Source organism: Clarias gariepinus, chromosome 8 (genome assembly GCF_024256425.1).
Source record: "Clarias gariepinus isolate MV-2021 ecotype Netherlands chromosome 8, CGAR_prim_01v2, whole genome shotgun sequence".
NCBI lineage: Eukaryota > Metazoa > Chordata > Actinopteri > Siluriformes > Clariidae > Clarias > Clarias gariepinus.
This window is the reverse complement of record NC_071107.1, coordinates 7,070,001-7,090,000: the sequence shown is the minus strand read 5'-3', so window position 1 is coordinate 7,090,000 and position 20,000 is coordinate 7,070,001. Positions and strand designations below refer to the sequence as shown.

At 45.3% G+C, this 20,000-nt stretch overlaps 1 protein-coding gene across 2 annotated transcripts in view; it reads left to right on the top strand.

Moving 5' to 3' along the window:
* Positions 1–20,000, top strand: part of bnc2 (basonuclin 2) — a 172,796-nt gene that overhangs the window by 30,695 nt on the left and 122,101 nt on the right. The gene's annotated exons all lie outside the window — the stretch shown is intronic.

Sequence of the window (20,000 nt, the reverse complement as noted above, 5' to 3'; positions counted from 1 at the left end):
GAACATCAGACGCATCCCAAGTTGGACAGGCTTTCGGAGTCGGTTGCCAAACGTTAGACGAGTGTGTATCGAGGGATGTCTGTGTGTATCTCTGTGTATCTGTGTGTGTGTGTGTGTGTGTTGAAAGGATGGAGAGCGAAAGAAACGGAGGGAGTGGGGGGGGTTCTCGAAACGAACCGATAAAATAATTGCGAAGGAATATTGTGGCGCACATGTTCTGTGTGTGTTGCGACATTATGAGAACGAAATGTGTAACGCAATCTGTGCGTCGGTGTGAGAGCGAGAGTGTGTGTCTGAATGTGTGTGTGTGCGTGTGTTTATTTAAGTGCGACTCCTCTTGCCATTTAAAACGCTGCACGCCAGATGAAACGTGTTGACACAGTGTTGGCTTTCGCCATCCTATCCGTCTCCGTCCGTACGAAATGACCACAGGACCACCTGAACCCACACACACACACACACACACACACACACACACACAAAGGGACCAGACCTTGCTCTATCTCCCTTTCCCATAACAAATAAGGCAAAAAAAAAAATCCTCCCTGCCTCCTTTCGGGGAATTTTTCACTCCCGCCCAGTTGCGAAGACTCAAAGCTCCAAAGCTGCAGCTGGGAGTCACAGCGTGTCCAAACACTGCCGAGGGAGGAAAAAAAGGAGCGGCCCTCGCCATCGGGGTGTGTCACACACACACACACACACATGCACGCACGCACTCATCTCCTGTCAGACGCCGAGACACACAAGTTCATCTGAGTGAACGCTGAAAAGAGGGAGTGACAAAGAGGAGGGAATCGTTTTGAAAGGAACAACCGAGCGCTTCTTCTTCTTCTTCTTCTTCTTCTCTCCGTCTTGATTCAATTTCCCAAGGAAACTTCTCACTTGATCAAAGAGGCCCTCGCAGTCACCCCGAACAAGGCATCAATTAGACTACGCCTCGGACGCACTAATGGTGTCGAGCCGCTGTCTTTTATTCTCACCCGGAGACAGCGTCTGTCCTCGGGGGGGTTCGTTAGGGGACAAACCGAGCTGCCTAATGAGAGAGCGAGAAGGAGAGAGAGAGTCACTGTGTCTAATCAGATTCCTGCACAACTCCTTCCTCTCTGTGTGTGTGTGTGTGTGTGTGTGTGTGTGTGTGTGTGGGAGCGACAGGCCTTACACAGAGATGGTGCGGAGGCGAGATTTCGGAAGAATTTGGCAGGTTTTGTCAGGGAAATCCCCGACACGGAGCATGAGGCAGCGTCTCGGACTCAGCAGTCTGATGATGAGCCGCACAGGAAGCGCTCCGGCTCACATTCCTGTCAGCTGAAATGTCGTGCGAATGCTGCACTTAAACACGTCAGCACCGCATCTCTAGAACAAACCAGGCTCCTGAAATGAGACTCATTTATTCGCCGCTCTAATTTACTGCCCTGTCAGGACTCAGACCAACAGATCAATAAAGATGATCGGCGTAATAATTCATATACTTACAGTCACACTCGAATCCTTTAATCTTTTCGCGCCGGCCGTCGCTCAGGGTTTTAAGGCTGTGCTTCACTGTTCGGTAAGGTGGGGGTTCGAGCCCCGGCTCCAACAGGCTGCCATTGTGGGGTTAACCCTGTGTGCTCCAGGGGGCGCTGTATCTCGGCCCAACCCAGCCAAGACCCAGCTTCCTAACAGAACGTTGATCCAACTAGGAACCTCTGGGCTCCAACGTGGGAAACGTGGAGGCCTGTGGTGACCATTGGATTTATTCCCATTATAGAAGCGTGGTGGGTGAACAGTCACACTCTTGTCCACTACAGGCGGTTTAGGATTGCCATTTAACTCAATCTGCATGTCTTTGGTCTGTGGGAGGAAACCGGAGTACATGGATGAAACCCACCAAGCACATGCAAACTCCACAACACACACACACACACACTCACACACACACACACACACATATACACTTGTTTAATAACAATTAATAACAATCATTATTATTTTGATTGTGTAAAGCTGCTTTGCGACAATGACAATTGTTAAAAGCGCTATACAAATAAAACTGAATTGAATTGAATTGATGCACAGTAATGTATATTTAGATCATTCATTCAGATCTAACAAAGGTAACCTTAGTAAGTGTTCAGCTATTACGTAGTACAATGATTCACTGCTAATTATTATTATTATTATTAATTTTGTGATTGATTTATTTAGAAGAAAGATCGTGAAAAGCCCTTAAACCATCATATGTTAAAACTTTACGCTGAGCTCGATAAAACAATGTGAAGTTTTTATGAATGAATAATCCTGGTACACAAGCCCCGCCCATCACTCTGACCTCCGCCTGTCAGAGCGCTGTCTGTCCGTCTGTCATTCTACACAGCACTTTTTTATTATTCTGTTCAAAAATACTTTCCAGTTGTGCTTTTCTCTTCTGCCACAATTTAATCACAAGTATTTTATCTTTTTATATTTCAAGCTTGACCCATTATGGAGGTTTGTGGGTGTGGCTAAATGTACTGTAAATCAGCGTTGCTTTTTTTTAATTTATTTTTTTACATTTTTTCATTTTTAAAATTTAGGTTGACCAAAGCACAAAAACTTTGATATATACTGTATATATATATATTTATTTATTAGACATGGGACTCACAAGGGAGGACACGGTACGATTATATCATGATACCAAGGAGCCGATTTGATTTATATCATGATTTTATAAATATCCAGAATTTAAAAATGTCCAAAAAAACTTATAATAACAAATATTATGAAACAAAACGTATAAAAAACAAATAATTCTCTACCCCGTGTTAGTATATGAATCATTTAAAGCACCAACTGTGGAATTATAAAACAAATGCAAAATCTCACCAGTTAAAATGCGAACATAAAAATTATTTGTAGAACATCAATTTCGGCGTCAGTACGAATCACCACACATCATGATGCGTAACAAATTTAGTTTTTATTATCCCATCAATTTTATTTTCAGTTTTTTTCTCTATTGCTTCTAGTTACGTTTAACATCCGGTCCTGTTTTCACTTACGCTAGAGCAGCTAGAAACTTTAAAGAAAGTCGCTATAAATATAAAGAAACTAGAAACAGAAAGAAAGTCGCTATAAATATTTCCTCTCTCATGAAGTTAATATGGCTTTTAAAAGTTTTAAAAGCAGCTTGTCATGTAACCGAGCAAGCGTGGAGAAGCGTAGAAGTCGAAAAAGTTGGTTACGAAACCAAGTGTAGCTGCGATTTTTGCGAACTAGATGTTGCTTTGGAAACGATAACGTATCAGAGCTGCTGTTAGCGGAAATTAATCAACAACTTTTTTTTGTTTGTTTTGCGAATAACAAGCTAGGGAAAAATAAAAGATCAAACATTAGTAGCTTCATTGATGCTATTTTTATTTAAAAGCTACAATTTTGTCAACAAAAAACAAAAAGCAAAAAAAAAGACCAAATGCAAGAAAAATCTGGTGTCAGCTGTTTGTGATTGTAAAAGCAGAGTTGGCCGTTGTTTATAAAATTCCTGAAGAAAAGCGTGACACTCTTACGACATTTATCAGGATTTCATATTGGAGCGCTGCCCGCGTAGATGTCAGTCATTTACAGAGTTTATACGTACGTGTGTGTGTGTTTGTGTGTGTGTGTGTGAGAGAAAGAGAGCGATGTTGGTATCATAACTCAAATCCAAATGTGTTAAACAGACCATCAGACAGACAGACAGACACACACACGCACACACACACACACACACACATGCTGCGGAACTGTGTAGATGTGTATCTGCGGTTTTGAGTGATACAGCATACCCATCTCACAATCTGGTTAAAATTATACTACACGGATTTTACACTAAACATCCATCTGTTGCTCATCAGTCACAAACCAGAGGATCGGCGGAACACGCCACAATCCCGACCCGGTTCTCACTCGCGGCAGGAACTAACGAGCCGGAAGATTAGCGCGAAGGAGAGACGGGTAATAAGAAGGACATGGCGGTAACTTCTGGAAAATATTCTCTGAGAACGTTAAAAAGAGCCAAAGCTTCTGAGGGAAGACGTTAAGGTTCTGTGTGGTAGAACCCTTCCAGATTCCACGGCAAACTCCTTACAGAGCTCCTCGACATGCTGCTGGATTCCCTACACATGCACAAGCTGGAACCAATGATTCTGTGATTGTGCCTCTGTCAAAATCACTAATGGTTCTCTGTAGAACCGTTTCAGAGCTCCCCAGTTTGGGCAACAAAGGACCCTGAAAGAACCGTTAAATCTCCATAGAGAAATAAAAGAAGATTATACATTACAAGAGGTTCTTTGTTAAGCGGATCTCTTAAAGGTCCTCCTTAGAAATAGATCAGAGATTTTATTTCAAGAGCCTGATTTCACACCAAACTCGTAAACTCATGCTGTTGGACATGGTCTGAATAAAAATAGTTTATATTCAAATATTAATAACATTGTTTACAGCTGTTTACTGTGAAAGGAATCCATTACAGGTTCTCTGTGGAACTTTATCAGAAATTCTGTAGATTAGTAGGGTCCGGGTTCGATTCCCGCCTCGGGTTCTGTGTGCATGGAGTTTGCATGTTCTCCCGGTGCTTGGTGGGTTTCCTCAGGGCACTCCGGTTTCCTCCCACAGTCCAAAGATGCAGATTGGGTTAATTGGCGTTCTCCAATTTGCCCGTAGTGTGTGTGTAAGAGACCATGGCAAATTTGTAACAAACAAGAATGATGAGATTTGTTTGATTTTATATGATTGAATAATCTGTAATTGAGGTTCTTGTGTTCTCTCTTTTGTGGAACCCTTAATTAAAGGTCTGGTGTAGACATTCACCAGTAATCCCCCTAACAAGACATTAAAGACTCTGATTTCTGAGTGTGTGTGTGTGTGTGTGAGTGTGTGAGTGATTAAATGCGCTGCAATTAAGGTTCTTCACTGTGAGAACCCTTAAATGTTCTGTTTAAAATCGAAGCACCCTCAATACTGTACTCGTCGCATTCGCACTGAGCTCGTTACAGCACGGCCTTGCTGCATTTCTTACCAATTAATATTCATAATTTAACCTCCACTAGCTCCGCCCATCACTCTGACCTCAGCCAATCAGAGCTCCACTATCTAATTCTTTACAGATTTTTCTCTTTCTGTGTTTTTCTCTCTCTAGGTTTTTATCTTTTATTTTCCTTTCAATCAGTGTTGCTCTCTCTCTCTCTCTCAATGTTTTTTCTAATCTCGCTCTGTCTCTCCTGACTGTGTGTTCACATTCCTGATCCTCTGCACCCATCCTCTGGGGGGGAACTTTCCTGGAACAGGACCTTAAGACACACCTCAGGTCACACACACACACACACACACACACACACACAGACCTAGTTAGCAGTGTCCCTCTGTCCCACTTCTGACTTGAACGTCACTCATTGCAGTTCTGTGGCAGTACCTCATGCTTCTCATGAGCAGGGTGTGTGTGCCGTTAGAGTGCCAGTGTGCCTGTGCTACTCCAGAGTGTGTGTGTCGTTAGAGCGCTGAGTGTGCCTGTGCTACTCTAGAGTGTGTGTGTCGTTAGAGCGCTGAGTGTGCCTGTGCTACTCTAGAGTGTGTGTGTCGTTAGAGTGCCAGTGTGCCTGTGCTACTCCAGAGTGTGTGTGTCGTTAGAGCGCTGAGTGTGCCTGTGCTACTCTAGAGTGTGTGTGTCGTTAGAGTGCCAGTGTGCCTGTGCTACTCCAGAGTGTGTGTGTTGTTAGAGTTCCAGAGTGCTTGTGCTACTCCAGAGTGTGTGTGTCGTTAGAGTGCCAGTGTGCCTGTGCTACTCCAGAGTGTGTGTGTCGTTAGAGCGCTGAGTGTGCCTGTGCTACTCTAGAGTGTGTGTGTCGTTAGAGCGCTGAGTGTGCCTGTGCTACTCTAGAGTGTGTGTGTCGTTAGAGTGCCAGTGTGCCTGTGCTACTCCAGAGTGTGTGTGTCGTTAGAGCGCTGAGTGTGCCTGTGCTACTCTAGAGTGTGTGTGTCGTTAGAGCGCTGAGTGTGCCTGTGCTACTCCAGAGTGTGTGTGTCGTTAGAGTGCCAGTGTGCCTGTGCTACTCCAGAGTGTGTGTGTCGTTAGAGTGCCAGTGTGCCTGTGCTATTCTGGAGTGTGTGTGTCGTTAGAGTGCCGGTGTGCCTGTGCTACTCTAGAGTGTGTGTGTCGTTAGAGTGCCAGTGTGCCTGTGCTATTCTGGAGTGTGTGTGTCGTTAGAGTGCCAGTGTGCCTGTGCTACTCCAGAGTGTGTGTGTCGTTAGAGCGCTGAGTGTGCCTGTGCTACTCTAGAGTGTGTGTGTCGTTAGAGCGCTGAGTGTGCCTGTGCTACTCTAGAGTGTGTGTGTCGTTAGAGTGCCAGTGTGCCTGTGCTACTCCAGAGTGTGTGTGTCGTTAGAGCGCTGAGTGTGCCTGTGCTACTCTAGAGTGTGTGTGTCGTTAGAGCGCTGAGTGTGCCTGTGCTACTCTAGAGTGTGTGTGTCGTTAGAGCGCTGAGTGTGCCTGTGCTACTCTAGAGTGTGTGTGCCGTTAGAGTGCCAGTGTGCCTGTGCTACTCCAGAGTGTGTGTGTCGTTAGAGCGCTGAGTGTGCCTGTGCTACTCTGGAGTGTGTGTGTCGTTAGAGTGCCAGTGTGCCTGTGCTACTCCAGAGTGTGTGTGTCGTTAGAGTGCCAGTGTGCCTGTGCTACTCCAGAGTGTGTGTGTCGTTAGAGTGCCAGTGTGCCTGTGCTACTCCAGAGTGTGTGTGTCGTTAGAGTGCCAGTGTGCCTGTGCTACTCCAGAGTGTGTGTGTCGTTAGAGTTCCAGAGTGCCTGTGCTACTCCAGAGTGTGTGTGTCGTTAGAGTGCCAGTGTGCCTGTGCTACTTCAGAGTGTGTGTGTCGTTAGAGTGCCAGTGTGCCTGTGCTACTTCAGAGTGTGTGTCGTTAGAGTGCCAGTGTGCCTGTGCTACTCCAGAGTGTGTGTCGTTAGAGTGCCAGTGTGCCTGTGCTACTCCAGAGTGTGTGTGTCGTTAGAGCGCCAGTGTGCCTGTGCTACTCTAGAGTGTGTGTGTCGTTAGAGTGCCAGTGTGCCTGTGCTACTTCAGAGTGTGTGTCGTTAGAGTGCCAGTGTGCCTGTGCTACTTCAGAGTGTGTGTCGTTAGAGTGCCAGTGTGCCTGTGCTATTCTGGAGTGTGTGTGTCGTTAGAGTGCCAGTGTGCCTGTGCTATTCTGGAGTGTGTGTGTCGTTAGAGCGCTGAGTGTGTGCTGTTAGAGGAGATTAGATTTACACTGAGCGCTTACCCGCCCTCTCTGAGCTACCTTCTGATCGGCACACAGTGACTGTACTCACTAACACACACCCTGACTTCTGTGTGTGTGTGGGGGGGGGGGGGGGTACATTCCAATGTCTCAGGGACATTAATCCCCTGCAGCTGTGTCTCCCTGACCACCACTGCCCCATCTTCTCTCTCTCTCTCTCTCTCTCACAGTCATCCTGTCTGTCTCTCTGTTCTTTCTCTTACTTTTCCCGCCTGTCTCACTCTCTATATTTTGTGTTTTATCTCTCTAGTTCTGTCTTATATGTCCCTTTCTCTCTCCCTCTCCATTTGTCTTGCTGTCTCACTCCTTGTCTCAGCTTTTTTCTTACATTTCTTTCGCCTTCTTTGTCTGTGTCTTTCGATTATTTTTTTTTCTATAGAATGTTTAAATATAAGTATTAATTAGAAATAAAACAAATAATATAATATATTATCATGTAGCAATATAATATATTATATCATAATATTAACAGAAATAAAATAAATAAAAATAGAATAAATACATAAATAAATAGAACCTGGTTCATATTGCTTTTGCTGCAGAGTTTTATTGTCTTTTACTCTGGAAGTGTGTGTGTGTGTGTGTGTGTGTGTGTGTGTGTGTGTGAGAGACGTGCTCAGTGGTTCGGCGTCACTCTGGACGCACCACCCGTCAGGATTTCACCCCAATTACTGGCCAGCGGCCGCCTCTGCTCTTAACCGCGCTCCTTTCCGCCCACTTGAGCGGCGATGCGTTAAAAGGCAGCGTTAAAGCGCAGGCCCGTTATTAGCCGCTCTCGCGTGGTGACGGCCCTGAAGGAGACGGTTAGCGCCGACGCTAACGCTGCACGCGAGGGCACCTAGCTCGCCCGGTGCCGGGCCGCTCCCACCGCGGTGCAGCCACGCCGTTTTCCTCCGCTGAATGTCAAAGTGAAATACAGATAATTTGAGCATGACATTTCGTGCTCGCTTCCTTAACTTCTTTAACTCACTTCCACTAACTCACTCACTCACTCACTCACTCCTATATCTATCCCTCTTTCCCTCGTTCTCACCTTCCCCTCCCTCCATCGCTCCTCTCTCTCTCTCCCTCCCTTATGCACTTGTCTGTTTGATGAGATTTGCCCGGCGAGACAGGAGGCCATTGAGTGATTGAGTTCCACTCCTCCTCACATTCCTGACTCCAGCAGGAGTCACACTCAAAGGTGTGTGTGTGTGTGTGTGTGTGTGTGTCGCTCTGCATGCTCAGACACTGTGCAGGGTGGAGGCAGTGACACGGGCATCGGCAGGTTTTGACACATTCCCCTGCGTCTGTATCTCTCATCTTCACTTCATTCTCTCTTTATCTCCGTCTTTCCCTTTCTCTCTTCATCTTCCTCTTTATCTCTTCTTTTGTCCTCTTTTATTTTTTCTTTTATCTGTCCATCGTCTAAAGTTTTTTAGTTATGCCCGGAAGACAATCAAACACAGATCTGAAATTGAAGAGAAGTGAAGACAGCGGGAGAAGAAAAAGATGGAAGATGGATAGAAATCACAACTGATAATGAAAGAGAGGCAAATAGTTAGACGAGGGACAAAAGTGAGAAAACAGAAAGTATATAGAAATACAAAGTAAGACATGGGGTCAAAAACAGAGTGAGACAGACGGGCTGCAGAGAGTGAGACAGACGGGAAGTAGAGAGTGAGACAGACAGGCTGTAGAGAGGGAGACAGACGGGCAGTAGACAGGGAGTCAGACGGGCAGTAGAGAGTGAGAGGCGGGCAGTAGAGAGGGAGACAGGTGGGCTGTAGAGAGGGAGACAGGTGGGCTGTAGAGAGGGAGACCGACAGGCTGTAGAGAGTGAGACAGACAGGCTGTAGAGAGGGAGACAGACGGGCAGTAGACAGGGAGTCAGACGGGCAGTAGAGAGTGAGAGGCGGGCAGTAGAGAGGGAGACAGGTGGGCTGTAGCGAGGGAGACAGGTGGGCTGTAGAGAGGGAGACAGGTGGGCTGTAGAGAGGGAGACCGACAGGCTGTAGAGAGGGAGACAGACGGGCAGTAGAGAGGGAGACAGACGGCGGGAGAGAGGGAGACAGACGGGCGGTAGAGAGGGAGACAGGCGGGCAGTAGAGAGGGAGACAGACGGGCGGTAGAGAGGGAGACAGACGGGCGGTAGAGAGGGAGACAGGCAGGCAGTAGACAGGGAGACAGACGGGCAGTAGAGAGTGAGAGGCGGGCAGTAGAGAGGGAGACAGGTGGGCTGTAGAGAGGGAGACAGACGGGCAGTAGAGAGGGAGACAGACGGGCAGTAGAGAGTGAGACAGGCGGGCAGTAGAGAGGGAGACAGACGGGCGGTAGAGAGGGAGACAGACGGGCAGTAGAGAGGGAGACAGACAGGCTGTAGAGAGGGAGACAGACGGGCAGTAGAGAGGGAGACAGACGGGCGGTAGAGAGGGAGACAGACGGGCAGTAGAGAGTGAGACAGGCGGGCAGTAGAGAGTGAGACAGACTGTCTAGAGAGGGAGACAGACAGGCTGTAGAGAGGGAGAGACGGGCTGTAGAGAGGGAGAGACGGGCAGTAGAGAGTGAGACAGACGGGCAGTAGAGAGTGAGACAGACGGGCAGTAGAGAGTGAGACAGACGGGCAGTAGAGAGTGAGACAGACTGTCTAGAGAGGGAGACAGACAGGCTGTAGAGAGGGAGACAGACGGGCAGTAGAGAGTGAGACAGACGGGCAGTAGAGAGTGAGACAGACGGGCTGTAGAGAGGGAGACAGACGGGCAGTAGAGAGGGAGACAGACGGGCAGTAGAGAGGGAGACAGACGGGCTGTAGAGAGTGAGACAGACGGGCAGTAGAGAGTGAGACAGACTGGCTGTAGAGAGGGAGACAGACAGGCTGTAGAGAGGGAGACAGACGGGCAGTAGAGAGTGAGACAGACGGGCAGTAGAGAGTGAGACAGACTGTCTAGAGAGGGAGACAGACGGGCAGTAGAGAGTGAGACAGACTGTCTAGAGAGGAAGACAGACGGGCTGTAGAGAGGGAGACAGGCAGGCAGTGGAGAGTGAGACAGATTAATAAAGGAGTACAAAGTGGGGAAAGTGGGTGGAGTCTGGGAGTATTTATGGAGTTAATAAAAGTGCAGTGGGGTTTCCTCGGCCATGTCTTTCTCTCTCTCTCTCTCTCTCTCTCTCTCTCTCTCACACACACACACACACACACACACACACACACACACACACACACACACAGCCTACTCAGCAACACAAAGTGTGTGTGCGCACAGTTTCATCAGGTTAGATTACAGCAGCAAATTATCTATGTGTGTGTGTGTGTGTGTGTGAGTGTGTGTGTGTGTGAGTGTGTGTGTGTAAGAATGAGAGAGAGAGAGAGAGAGAGAGAGAGAGAGAGACTCTGTGACGGTTTGTTAGCCACAGAGTGCATGAAGTGTGTGCTCACAATGGACAGTGGAGTGTCCATGATGACGTGTGTGTGTGCATGTGTGGAGGGTGTGTGTGTGTGTGTGTGTGTGTGTGTGTGTATTGAGCATGTTAAAATAATGGCGAGTGAGCAAAGGTGGAGGGTGGTCATGTTGAGGGGAAAATGTCTTGAAACGAACCGATAAAATTATTGCAAAGGAATATCGTGTAAACGGTCCATGAGCTGTGGGCGACAGGAGACAGAGTGTTGAAGAGAGCAAGACAGACAAAGTCTGTCTCTCTCTCTCTCTTTCTCTCTCTTTCTCTTTCTCTCTCTCTCTCAAGGTGTCCATCTGTCTCTCTCTTACTTTCTCTCTCTCTATATATAGAGAGAGAGAAAGAGAGAGAGAGACAGATGGACATCTTGAGAGTGAGAGACGGATAGAGGGAGAGTGATACAGATGGACAAATAGAGAGCAGGACAGACAGATATAAAGGGATTGAGACAGATGAATATCTGAAACAGATATGGAGAGAGAGAAAGACGTACTGATGTAGAGAGCGAGTCAGATACAGTGACGGATATAGAGAGAGAGATATGTAGTAAGACAGATGTATATGGATATAGTGAGACAGATGCGTTTAGCAAAATAAGACAGACAGATATAGAGAGAGTGAGGCAGACGCATACAGAGAGAGTAAGACAGGCGGATATAGAAGGAGTGAGACATGTGCATATACAGTAGAATGAGACAGACGCATATAGAGAGAGTGAGACAGACGCATATAGAGAGAGTGAGACAGACGCATATAGAGAGAGTGAGACAGACAGATATAGAGAGAGTGAGACAGATATATATAGAGAGAGTGAGACAGACAAATATATAGAGAGTGAGACAGACGGATATATAGAGAGTGAGACAGACGCATATAGAGAGAGTGAGACAGATGCATATAGAGAGAGTGAGACAGACGGATATAGAGAGAGTGAGACAGACGCATATAGAGAGAGTGAGACAGACGGATATGGAGAGAGTGAGAAAGATGGATATAGAGAGAGTGAGACAGATGCATATAGAGAGAGTGAGACAGACGCATATAGTGAGAGAGTGAGACAGATTTTTATAGAGAGAGTGAGACAGACGGATATAGAAAGTACATGAATATGACACACTAAGTAAGACATTTGAACAAAGGCAAACACTGTGAGTGAGACAGGTAGTGACAGTCCCAGAGAGTGGGACAAAGAAAAACAGATCTCTCTCTCTCTCTCTCTCTCTCTCTCTCTCTGTAAGTACAGAAAACATCTCAGGGATTTCCTGCCATTCAAACACCTAACACCCCCCTGTGTGTGTGTGTGCGTCTGTGACATTCCCAGTAGCTCTGTGTGTGTGTCACGCTCAGTCCAAGAGCGGGAAGTGTGCTTGCGCGTGTGTGTGTGTGTTTTTGTGTTTTAACTACACTGATTACTGCGGCCGCACCTCTCCATCCCTCCATCCATCTCTTCATCTCTCCGTCGCTGGAAGAATAACAGCACACACCCTGAGAGAACCTCTCTAACCTGGGCCTCCTTCAGAGTGGGTCATGTTTCCTCCTAACGTGACACTCACACACACACACAGACACACACGCGCACACACACACACACACACACACACACACACACACACACACACACACACACACACACACAAACATTCCCTTCAGGATTTTGGCTCCATCAGTCAGGGTGCAGTCGGAAGCCGGTGTTAGCAAGGCGTTTCTTTTAACCTCTGGCGTGTGTGTGTGTGTGTGTGTGTGTGTGTGTGTGTGTGTGTGTGTGTGCGATATCTGGTCTGTTTTACAATTCCCATAATTTCCCTCCTCTAATTCCTTCTCCAGAGGGGGTTGATGTCTTTATACACTGAGAACGATACTAAATAAAAGCATGTTGTACATAACAAATAAAGAAAAGAAAGAATGAAAAAGAAAGAAAGAAAGAAAGAAAGAATATATTCTTCTTATGTAGTTATCCATTTCCTATTTACGCACATCTTTCTCTTTCTTACTTTTTATTAAAAAAATTACAACAATTAGACTTATACATGAAAATCTCTAAGGCGTTTCCGCCACTGATCTGGATGATCTGTTAAAAGCAGTAGACTTGATGAAGGTCACAGAGCTTCCTGAAGTTCTCAGCGTTATTAACCAACACTTTTGGTTTTTGAGGAAGCTTCAGAGCCATAGCAAAAATCCGTAAAACATTGCCTCAGGACAGGTGGACCTCACACGGTTCCTCTGAGACTATGAGCGAGAACTCAGCTGGAAGGAGTTGCAGGATGACCTGAAAGCAATATACAGTGAGAAAAATCTCCATGGTCATCTTCGTTTCTCAGGATTTTGCTGTACAAGCACAGAGAGGATGTGAAAGTAGTTCAACAACTCAAAGTTCTTATGCAGGATGGCCGGTTGTGAGTAAGATCTCGAGAACGTCTGTGAAGCATGGTGATGGGAGCAGCATGATGTCTTGGTGCTTCTGTGCAAACATGAACATGAGTGAAGTACTGCCAGATGTTAGAGGAAAATTTAATCTCATCATTTAAGTATCTGTGCAAGAGACGGACGTTTCAGCAAGACAACGAGCCCAAACATGGAGTCAGGCACGGTCGAGCCAACCTCCTGACCTACAGCTTGTTGAAATGTTAGCATGAAATTGCGACTCCATCAAAGAGAAATGGACCAGAACTGAACCACAATGCTGCATAAAACAGAACCAGATTTTACTAAAGGGTTCCAACAGATTTCAGTTTTAGGATAACATTCATGTTGCCCAGTCTTTTACAAAAATAAATATATTTGATGATGTGGACACAGGTAGTGGCATTCCTTTGATCAATAGTGAATGAAGAAAGAAAAAAAAAAAGGGTAGGAAAATGAGAAAAAAAAATCAGAGTAAGTGGATTTTTTTGTGCTGTCTAAGTGGGATTTTGTCAGTATGATCTGGCAACCCTGGTGAGAACTGAACAAAAAAGCAGAGGTAACGGTGTTATAGTGATTTGCACTATGAAGGTTAAATTTGACTAATTAATCTGCGGTTCACACTCATGCTGAACCCAAAGGGGCGATCACGGGTCAGCTCTAGTCTGTCACACCACAAGGATTTACTTTAGACATGCCAACAACAATAGCTGTAAAAGTGTTATGCGTGTGTAATAACAAATAAATAAAAACAATGTACATTCATCGGTTCCTCGGCATATGAACAAATTTACACTTTAAGAACAGATTTTTTGCAAGAAATGTGTTCCAGCATACAAAGCATTTTCGGCACATGAGTGACCGACCGGACCCGCCCAAACAAGAGAACAGAGTCTACACATTTTTTCTGGGTTTTTTGCATTTTGTGCAAGATTGAGTGAAGACATACTGTAACACCATGGGTCCTAAGAATGCTATCAAGCGCGGTAGCAAGAAGAAAACAGAGCCACTTTTGGTTTTGTTTTAAATAAGCTGGTGCCAAGAGGAAACATAACTTAAGGTTAAGTGAGGTTTGATGTCTATTTATTTCATATTTTTTTTCACTTTACATGTCTTTTCTAAATGTTTTGATTGTTTTTAGATATAAAAATGTGCTTATAGTTTTGGAAATTGGTAATATTGGTAGTATTTTTGGGTGGCTGGAACGAATTATCTGCATTTACATTATTTCCTATGGGAAAATGCATTTCGCAAGACAAACTCGCCTCCGGATCAGATTGCATTCATATGCCGAGGTACCGCTGTATTACAACATATACATTTCACTTTTTTAGGAACACTTGAACGTTCATGCGTCTAATGTACAGATGTCTGAGGCTCTCATGGCCTAAACACCTCACAGGTGAGGACCCAATAAAACCCAGGTGATTATTTTCTAATCTCAAACTCTCTGGCTTGGGTGAGCCTGTCCTGTGATATCCTCAGAACCTTGTTCTTGGCTCAAAGGAGAGGAACCTGATGTGATCATGGGCTGTCATAGCTCACACACCTTCAGACGAGATGTTTCGTGCTCAGACTCAATACTATACACCTCCTGTCAGATCAGACCAGTCTGATCATTTTCATCAGTGTTACACTATGAGATCAAAGCGTTTCTCCATTCAGGTGTGTGATGCGAATGTTAACTTGGCGTCAGTTGATTTGTTGTATCTGCACGACGCTGCTGCTACTCTCCGTGATCGACTTGTTGGAGAAGCCTACAGGTGTTCCTAATAAAGTGACCAGAGTCTGAGTGTGTATACAAGCACATTCAGGTTTGTGGACAGTTCCATCAACGTCAGGGTTTAATTTACGCCATAATAATGACACAGGAGAGGAACAGAAGAGCGCAGAGCGAATGATAGGACGCTAGCTAGCAAACACGCTCATTAGCGAACTTCGTTCAGCTTAGCGTACGCTACATCCTGATTTCTCTTCCTGTCTTTCTTCCCTTCCAGTTCTTTATCCTCCCATCTGTCATTCCTCTCCCTCTCTCTGCGGCTAACAATCAAGCATCCAAACCAGAAACACATGGAGAGGCGAGTTTGCTAATGCTAATAGCGCATTAGGAAAACCAGGCGAGCGGCAACGGCAGAATGCGTGGCCACATCATGACATCATTTGGGTAGAAGGCGCGTGGGAGTGTGTTAGTGCATCTGTGTGTGTTTATGAGTGTGTGCTTATGAGTGTATGTGTGTATGTGTTTGTCCCCCCCAAACCCCACCACCACCCACCCCCGGAGACGGAGTGGAGACAGATTGGAGCAGGAATCAGCTCAGGTAATTTTCCAGCAGAGAGACAGTCATTACTGCACATCTCTCCTGCGGCCCACTGTCTGTGTGTGTGTGTGTGTGTGTGTGTGTGGGTCGTCAAATGCTTGCCGTTCTCTTCAGTCACCATCAGATTGCTTCTGAGTCTCAGTGGAAAAGTTACACACAACACACACTTCTCCTCCCTCTCTCTCTTTCGCTCTAATTTTTCCCTTTTTCGTGCGCGCGCGTGTGTGTGTGTGCTGGGTCTTGTCATGACAGGAAAGGCATTAGTGCTGTGCACTTAGTGACGGATGTGCGACAGGCCACGTCCTGATCCACCCCAGGGTTAGAGAGAGAGAGATGAGAGAGAGAGAGAGTTTAAAAAAGGACAGAGAGAGACGGATAAGACGAGGGACAGAGACAGAAGTAACAATGAAGAAAAGATGGCTGGGACCAAGGAAGGGAAGAGAAAAAGAGAGAGATATGACAAAGAGGGAATGAGGAAGACAGAAAGAGAGACAGAAAAAAAGAAAGCAAAAGAGGTAAAGTTGAGAAAAAAGGTTTGAAACCAGATGTTTAAAGGAGAGATTGAAGGAAATGAATAAAAACAGAGAGAGTGGAAAAGAGGGAGAGGTTAGTTAGTGGCACAGAGAAAAGGAGAGAGAAAGAGACAGAGGCATGGAGAGATTAGGGACAGGGATGAAGAGAACGGTAAAGAGACGTCAAGAGACTGACAGAGTCAAAAGAAGGATGTAGAGAGAAAGAGAGATTTAAAAAGAAGGAATGAAAGATACAGAAATGTGAGAGAGTGATGGACAGAAAGCTTTACATTTTCTTTGGCAGACGAACTTATCCAGAGCGACGTACATTTTATCTCATTACACTTCTGAGCAGTTGAGGGTTAAGGGCCTTGCTCAAGGGCCCAACAGGGGGAACTTGGTGGTGGTGGGATTTGAACCCAGGACCTTGTATGCGTCGCCTCCTCAGCAAACTGATCGCTCTACAACTTGTGCGGTTGTGCCTTTGTGTAGTAGTAAAGTTGTGTAGCTTGGACAGCGTCTACCCCGCCTCAGTCTTTATGATGTGTGTACTAATCAGAGATAAACTCTCGACTGAGCTACCGAGCTGCACCGCTAATCCTGTAGACTCGGCAAGGGGCGTGGTTTATCTCAAACGCTATTGGCTGTTTCGGTAATTGACCACGCCCTTTGACACGCATGCTCCCTTACTCCAGTGTACTCCAAAAATCTTCAGCTCAAAAACAGAACTGCTTTAGTCTCAACAGTGTGCTCAGTATCTCCCCCTACTGGTGTGGAGACTTGGTTCCTTTCACACATGATGTGTTGGGGTGTTTAATTCTGCCCCAGGTATTTAAATCTGCCCCCTGCCTGTTTAAGTACAGCTTCTTTTTCTCTCTTTTGTGATCCAGCCTTGCGACAACTATAGCTGCTGTGTGTGTGTGTGTATGTGTGTGTGTGTGTATGTGTGTGTGTAATCAGATAGCGGTCTGTTTGTTCAAACACTCGGGAAAGGTTTTTACGAGCCGCTCTACTGTTACACACTTCACTTAAACACACGTCCCTGAAGAGTGCGCTTATCAGCCTCCCGGCTTAAACACACACAGACACGCGGATGCACACACACACACATGCACACACACACACATACATAGAGAGTGTAAGCTTCTTTGAAGTCACCTAACAAAAAGGCACACTTGCAGCAAAAGTGAGAGAGAGAAAAAGAGAGAGAGAGAGAGAATTTCTCTGTCTCTCTCTCTCTCACTCTATAACACTCTATAACTGCTCTATAACAAGTGTGTAAGCGCTACTGTTAGCGCTGGCTTAAATGCATTATGAAGATGTTTATAACTGCTCTTTATTATATACTTGTTGTAAAAGGAAGAGAGATAGGACGAGAGATAGAGTAATGAAAAGCAGAAAATAGAAATAACGGCAGATATTGTGATAGATAGATAGATAGATAGATAGATAGATAGATAGAAGGGGAGATGATGGGGATCAGAAGAGTAGAGATATGCGAAGAGAGACAGAGAGATACAGATAGGTAGAAAGAGGGACAGAGAAACAAGGAAATGAACAAAAATGGACAAAAATTAAGTGTGAGAGAACGAGAGAGACAAAGACGAGAATTTAAGCCCAATCCCAATTCTACCCCTTCCCCTACCCCTTGCCCCTTCCCCTTGTCCCTTAAAACGAAGTGGAAAGGGGAAGGGTCAAAATATTTCCCCTAAGAAATGGGACACCACTACAACACTGTTATACGTCATTATACGTATCCGTTCATTTACATGTACACATACAGTATGGCCGTAAGCAAAACAAACAATGCGTTATCAAAAGCTCGGCAAACTGCCGTGCTACTGAACTTTCATATTTGTTTGTAGCATGTAGTAAAGTGTATATGACATAAAAATATATTTTTGTGATATTGCGCAATCGGCGCTATCCGCTAGCAAACTTTAGCGGTTTTTTTGCAAACGTTTTTTTACAAAACATCACCATAAACACAAACACAAGACTAAAATTAATATACATATAATAAAAACTTGTCATAAAAATCCTTATTAATGGCAAAAAATCGTTAAATTTACGGGTCTGCTTGCTCGAGTGAGCGGCCATCTTGAAAATTTCGTTAGCCCTTCGTTTGAAGTGAGGTCCCGAAAAATCTTCGTTTGGAGGGCTATCTGGCCCTTCCCCTTAGCCCTACCCCTCCAACCAAAAGAGAAATGAGACACCCCTACCCCTTCACGTGAACGCGCCAAACGGAGGGGTAGGGCTAAGTGTAGGGGTAAGGGGTAGAATTGGGATTCACCTATAGTGTAAGACCGAGAGAGGGACATGAATAGTGTAATAATGTGAGACAGAGAGAAAGACAGAAAGATTGAGAGACAAGGTACGGCGTAAAGTAAGGTCTCACTCTCTGTGTCTCTCTCTCTATCTGTTTATCGACCCTTGATCTTCCATATTTCCATATTTAATCTGTAATATAAACGAATAAAATGATGACAAAAGTAGTTTGTGACCTCATGTGACCCCCAAGTGACCTCATGTAACCCCATGAGCCGTAGTTTAGGAATCCCTGGCTCTGTAAGGTGTCGAGGAAAGGATTGGGTCCGAACGTGACTCGGTTCTCAGAGTGTGTGTGTGTGTGTGTGTGTGTGTGTACCCTGATGCTCACAAGTAGTGAAACCGCACTCCTCACAGAGGCCATGTTGGATTACGTCATCAGCGTTACATGAGTGTTTATTCTGATTCGCTAGGAGTACTGAAGGCTTAGTGTTCAGGATCAATTCGTTTGGTCACTTCAGGGACACTCGGTGTGTGTGTGTGTGTGTGTGTGTGTGTGTGAGAGAGAGACTTCAGATGTGTATCGTGTCTCTTCCTGTTATGTATAATGCATAATGGCTGAGTGAAGAAGACGGAGTGTCTCTTTTATTAGCTACACACCGGTCTAAATCTCAGCTACTGATCAATAGAGTCTATATCACTTCTCTAACACACACAAACACACACACACAAACACACACACACACACACATACAGTGCACTGTCCAATAGCAGGCCGTGTTTTATTATTATTATTCTCCACAGAGTCTCGGCTCTGCAAAATGAGTTTTCCTGAACTCCATTAAAAGCGCCACCGCTCCCTCCCCCGGGTCGGATTTGCATCTTCGGCTGAAACTCCTCTTCCAGCGAAGAAATGCCCCTCTGAGAATGACGAGAAGAAAAAAAAAAAAACACATGACATTTCCCAGAATTCCTCATCATTCCCCGGTCAGACACCCCCCCCCCTTCCTTCCTGCACCGGAGCGATCAGCTCGGAGAGGGAATATTGCGACCGACGCGGGCAAATCAGCTGTAAATAGCGGGTAATTTGATTGACATCTGGAAGGCTGTCACAGCGGCATGCACAGGAAAAGGCAGCTTTCTCACTAAATCAGTGTGTGTGTGTGTGTGTGTGTGTGTGTGTATGTCCACTGGGGACGCCGGCAGATTATAATTGCTTGTCCTTCTTCTCAGTGCAATTTCCCCATTAACGTGACCAGCGGTGTCTCCGCTAATACATGGCTGTCTCTCTCTCTCTCTCTCTCTCACACACACACACACACACACACACACACACACATTCACTGACAGACCTCTGAGAGTGTGTATTAACCCTTTACTCACAACACTTTACTCTCTTATACACTTAACTAAAAGACGACGGAGAAGATGGCGCTGGTACCGGTCAGCTCAGAATGATCGAAAAACAAAAAAAAGTAAAAAAAAAAAAAGTGAAAAAAAGGTTTAAGTTTAATTCTAGAACAAATTGGAATTAGATTTAAAAAAGGAAATGTTTACTAGGATTTTTATTACATTTATTTTATCTTACGTTCATGGTATTTCTCACTTTTTGGTTAAAACCCTAGGTTTTTTTTCCCCTCAATCTCAAATTTTTAAGTATGTAAGAGATAATTTTTTATAATTTTAAAATAAAAATAAATAAGGATTGGCTATAATGTACATTAGCTCAGTGGTTAAGGCATTGGACTACGGTTCAGAAGGTCTCAGGTTCAAACCCCACCACCATTAGGTT